This window comes from Balaenoptera borealis (assembly GCF_965194805.1).
Source record: "Balaenoptera borealis genome assembly, chromosome: 19".
NCBI classification, from domain to species: Eukaryota; Metazoa; Chordata; class Mammalia; order Artiodactyla; family Balaenopteridae; genus Balaenoptera; species Balaenoptera borealis.
In genome coordinates this window covers 59,955,353-59,961,352 of record NC_138878.1, presented here as the reverse complement: position 1 = coordinate 59,961,352, position 6,000 = coordinate 59,955,353, and positions in this window count along the sequence as shown.

Genomic DNA, 6,000 nt, shown 5'->3' with positions numbered 1-6,000 from the left:
GGGGGGTGAGAGGGAGGCTTTTGGGGGAGAGGATGATGGTGTATCATTGGTCTTCTCCTGGCTCTCAAAGGATTGACATCGTGTTCGACAGTGACGTGACAGACTCCACATCTGAAACCTGTTCCTGCCCCAAGGGCCCAGCACGTCTCTGCAGGCCAGGCAGGAAGGCAGGAGAGCTGATGACATCACAAGCTTATTTCTGGAGCGGGGGGGGAGGATAAAAGCACCTGCCAGGATTTTCCAGACTTCCTTCGACTCCACTGCAACCAACACTGAGCCATGAGTCCATGATGCTGCATCCTCGGTAAGGAGGACCCAACCCCGATTCTCTTGGAGCGCATCTCCAATCTCAGCCACAATCCCATCTTTACTTAACTCACCCTACTCCTCCTCCCCATCCCCGAGCCGGGCGAGTGGCTCAATCACAGCGATACCCTCTCCATATCCCCCAGAGCGGCCCCATCCACATCCGTGATCAATTTCCCAACTCATGCCGAATGACATATATATCCCAGCTTCCCACTCCAAGCCCCATCTTCTAAATTTTAATATCAGTCATGTATGTAACACAGCACCAGTATCAGCCCAGCCCTCTTTGGACCCTGACCCCAGCTGAGCCTCCTACTCTAAACTCTTCCCTCCCAGGAAACACCCACATTCCTCAGAACCCTAAACCCATTTCTTCTAAGAGTCCTGCCTGCATCCCTTCAACGTCCACAGACCCATAACCCCCAGACGCCTAACACAGGTCTGCCCCAACCTTTCCCTGAGCCTCGGTCAGGACAGACGCCCCCTCAGACCTTCTCCTCTTCCCGGCTGGGCTCCCTGGGGCGGACCAGTGGCTGCCCATCAGCCTCACTTCATCCCTTTTTTCTCCCACAGCTGTTTTTTGGTTTTGTTTTGGTTTTGGGGTTTTTTTTTGGCTGTGGTGGGTCTTTGTTGCTGCGTGTGGGCTTTCTCTAGTTGCGTTGAGCAGACTTCTCATTGCAGTGGCTTCTCTTCTTGCGTAGCATGGGCTCTAGGCACGTGGGCTTCAATAGTTGTGGCACATGGACTCAGTAGTTTTGGCTCGAGGGCTCTAGGGCGCAGGCTCAGTAGTCGTGGCGCACGGGCTTAGTTGCTCCGCGGCATGTGGGACCTTCCCGGATCAGGGCTCAAGCCCGTGTCCCCTCCATTGGCAGGCGGATTCTTTTTTTTCTTAACATCTTTATTGGGGTATAATTACTTTACAATGGTGTGTTAGTTTCTGCTTTATAACAAAGTGAATCAGCTATACATATACATATATCCCCATATCTCCTCCCTCTTGCGTCTCCCTCCCACCATCCCTATCCCACCCCTCTAGGTGGTCACAAAGCACCGAGCTGATCTCCCTGTGCTATGCAGCTGCTTCCCACTAGCTATCGGTTTTACATTTGGTGGTGTATATATGTCCATGCCACTCTCTCACTTCGTTCCAGCTTACCCTTCCCTCTCCCCGTGTCTTCAAGTCCATTCTCTACGTCTGCATCTTTATACCTGTCCTGCCCCTAGGTTCTTCAGAACAATTTTTTTTTTTAGATTCCATATATATGTGTTAGCATATGGTATTTGTTTTTCTCTTTCTGACTTACTTCACTCTGTATGACAGTCTCTAGGTCCATCCACTTCACTACAAATAACTCAATTTTGTTTCTTTTTATGGCTGAGGAATATTCCATTTATATATGTGCCACATCTTCTTTATCCATTCATCTGTTGATGGACACTTAGGTTGCTTCCATGTCCTGGCTGTTGTAAATAGAGCTGCAATGAACATTGTGGTGCATGACTCTTTTTGAATTATGGTTCTCTCAGGGTATATGCCCAGTAGTGGGATTGCTGGGTCGTATGGTAGTTATATTTTTAGTTTTTTAAGGAACCTCCATACTGTTCTCCATAGTGGCTGTATCAATTTACATTCCCACCAACAGTGCAGGAGGGTTCCCTTTTCTCCACACCCTCTCCAGCGTTTATTGTTTGTAGAGCAGGCGGATTCTTAACCACTGCGCCACCAGGGAAGCCCTCGCACCGCTGTCTTGGCCGCTCTCTGCATCCTTTTGCTCCTCTGCTCACAAGGAGCCCCAGGTGAGCCCAGGAGGGATGTGGATACTTGAGGGTGGGGTGCAGCTCACAGAAGACCCCAGCCTAGGACTTGCCCGCCCTGCTGCCTGGGCCACATCATCTCGGTTTCCTCTGGTGTCCCCCAAAGGCACTCACCCAATGCTGTGCCAGCCACACGGGAGATGTGGAGACAAGTTCTATGACCCCCTGCAGTACTGTTGCTATGACGATGCCGTGGTGCCCTTGGGCAGGACCCGGAAGTGTGGAAACTGCACCTTCAGGGTCTGCTTCGAGCAGTGCTGCCCGTGGTTGGTGAAGAGGCCCCAGGAGTCCTCCATGGTGAAGGTGAAAGGTCAAAATTTTCACTTGGACCCGTCCTCGGACGACAGGGTTTGTCACAGGTGAGGTGCTGTCCTTTCCAAGGGAGGAGGGGGTGCAGAGGAGTGGGGAGGGTGTGGATGCCCGTTCTGTGATTCAACAACCGCCCCACCCCCGGCCCAGGGCTCTTCTCAGTGTCCTTCTGTCCACATCCACCTACTGTATTCCATCCACCTCTCCCTTCTTCTCTGCTCGCTTCTTTCTCCGTTTGTTTTTATTTCTCTCTCATCCTCTTTGTTGCCCTTTCGTGTCTTTCTTTCCACCCCTCTGCCCACGATCTGTTCATCCCTCCGTCTCTGTCCATCTCTCTCTTGCTCTCTCTCTCTCTCTGTCTCTCTCTTCAGTGTCAGCTGACAAGGGATCAGGGGACCAGAAGACAGTTGGGTGCTGCTTCCTGAATGAGCCTGGAGAGATGTGGTGTCGCCTTAGATCTGGGACATAGAGTGGGTATTTGGGGGCAAGAGATGCTCAGACTCAATCCTCCCTCCTCATTCTTTCTCCTCCTTAACATTCAGCCTGAATCTGTCCTGAGCAGGGTGACCGGTCCCCATTCTGTGACCCTGGACAATCATGAGAGATTATTTTGCTGTTGGAGGTGCCGAGGGCCCTGACCTCTCACAATTACCCCTGTGACCAACACCATGAGGCACAATCCCCAGGCTGCCACTGAGGACCCTTCATGAGATCTGTCATTCCTTTCCGCATTTTCGCCACTCCACCAGATGCCAAACACAAGGCACTTTATAAATTTTTCAACTTTACATACACCGTCATGGTGGGAGCTTGAAGCGTTAGGAATGGTCCTAAACCGTGGACATAAGTCCTTTTTCTGGCTTCCAGAGGTTGCAAGGTACACCCATTTTTTCCGTATACGAACAAATACCAAGATACCATGACCGCCTGGTTTCACTGAATAAAAGACCCGTCTCAGTCACAAGGCTCAGCTTTCTTGCCTTGACCTCGACAGGGTGTGGCACAGGGTGGAGGGCGCGACCCACAGGGAGGGAGGGGCCTTCCGCGCTGATCCTGAGTCCGGACCTGTCTCCCCCGAAAGACGGAGGTTGGGTCGGCGCGCCCCCTGGCGGGCAATGGGCTCAGGGAGGGGCCGGGCGGCTCTGAGCGTGGACCAGCCCCCAGGCGCCAGCGCCGCAGAGAGAAAAGTCGCCTCTCCCGAAAATCCAAGCCCAGGGCTAGGACTTTCCACCAGCCAGTAAATTGTGGTGTGGGAGTTTGGGACTCTCACGCAGGAAGAATTTACTTGTCTCCAAAAGGATTTCTTTGGAATAAATCAAAATTTGCAGCATTATAAGATTCTGGAAACGGACAGATCTGAACTTGGTAAAACACAAAATAGAGGGAAAGGTCAGAGTGCACAATCTGTAAGACCTTCTTCCTCTTGAGTCAGCTCTGGTCAATGAGGGGCCTGGAAACATCCGGAGTGTTTGAACCTTCAACCGGACGTCATTTCAGCCCAGGTCCCTCTGAGGGCCACACCCATGACACCAGCACTTCCCAAGGGTCTAGAACAGCAAGTGGGGAAGGGGGCCCATGATTGTCTGAGGCCCGTTTTGGGACACCCCCAATTCAGTGACGCAGAGTATCACCCTACTGTGTGCAATTTTGATATAAAATTGTTTTAAAATAAAATTAATACATAGAAAGTAATTTTCATTTCTTTCACAATACAAAAAGTACCCTATATAAGTCTGGACCCAGGAAGGGAAGGGACTGGCCCATGAAGTAAGTGTAAGGAGTTTGGTTCCAGGGTGAGGAGGTGGATTTGGACACCGTTTCAAGTCATTCTTCATTAGATGGTTCCAGAAGGGGGTTGGATGCAGGTGCGGCTTGGCTCAGAACTGAGCTAAAGAGAAGATCAGGGGACTTCCCTGAAGGTCCAGTGGTTAAGACTCTGAGTTTCCATTGCAGGGGGCATGGGTTCGATCCCTGGTCGGGGAAATAAGACACCGCACGCCACAAATAAATAAATCAAGTAAAATAAAAATAAAGAGAAGATCGGGAGGTGGGGTTGCACATGAGGGGTAGTTATGTGGGACCAGGGCCAAGCGGGGGTGTGGCACTCAGAGTATAGCCCTGTGGCGGGCCCCATTCAAATATGGGAGCCAGATCTCAGTCTAGACGATCAAGGGCCGAGCAGCACAAGTGAGTGGGTGAGAGGCTGGGAACTGTAGAGTCGAAATCTATTGATTCTTATCTTGCCTCGAAGTGTCCCTCGACTTTTCCTTCTTCTTCTGCCCTGTCTGTGTTCTTTGCAGTTGCCTCTCTTTTTTTAGTCTATGTCCTCTGGGGATCAGATCCACCCATATTTCTCCTCACAATCAGATTCCAATTTCACTTACTATAATGTTGACACAGTCCCTTCTGGGTCAGATTCCAGAAGAGCAAGTTGGGATGCAGGACTGGCGTTCGGTTCTCTTGCTCCTTTCCTGGACGGGGCAGTTGGTAGTGGAGGGACTTTGAAAATCCACTCAGGTGGGGGTAGGAGAGCTACCCATCATTTCTGAGGTGCAGTGGGACCCTCTCCACAGCCACCACCAACTCAGCATAGTGACACATGGCCCAGAATAAATGTTCTGGTGTCTGTGGGACCTCCAGGCCTGGCATGGGACTTGAAGTGGCCTTGGTTTGCGCATTTCTGGGTCCACAGGGCCTTGACTAAGATTATGGCAGACTCACCCTTGGAGAGCTTGTGAAACGATTCATTCATTGGGTTGGAGAGAGGATTCCATTTCTAGGAGATGGAGGTGACCGTGCGGGAGACGGTACAGGGGAAAAACTATCCTGACCCTCCATTCTCTACCCAATTCCCACGATTGGGTTAGTTCACAAGTTCCGAACTCCTCTCACTAAACCTCTCAATGAAAAATGTCCATTGGTGCAGAAAGTGCTTTCAAATATACTAAGTGCTTTATTAAAAATTCCACACCTGTATATACAAAGAGAAAAAGATTGTAAATTCACTTTTCTCTGTATAAAATAGCACACAACATTCCCCAGTTACAATGACATGAAACTCTTAACAAAATTTTAAAGTATATTATGTTCCTGGTTGGAAAAATTAATTATTTAAAAAATGTTGTCTGTGTGTGTGTGTTTGTGTATCCCATGACATTCCAGTTCCTGAATTTTAGGAAGTTTCTGAATGAGATTCAGAATTTTGTCTGAAAAAAGTATTCTCAGAGATAGGCAGAAAAATGCAGAATTAAGAACAAACGAGGACTTCCCTGGTGGCACTGTGGTTGGGAGTCCGCCTGCCAATGCGGGGCATATGGGTTCGAGCCCTGGTCTGGCAGGATCCCACGTGCCGCGGAGCAACTAAGCCCGTGCGCCGCAACTACTGAAGCCCGCACGCCTAGAGCCTGTGCTCCGCAACAAAGAGAAGCCACTGCAATGAGAAGCCCTCGCACCTCAACTAAGAGTAGCCCCTGCTCACCGCAACTAGAGAAAGCCCCTGCACAGTTAGGAAGACCCAACGCAGCCAAAAATAAATAAATAAAAATAAATAAATTTATTTAAAAAAAA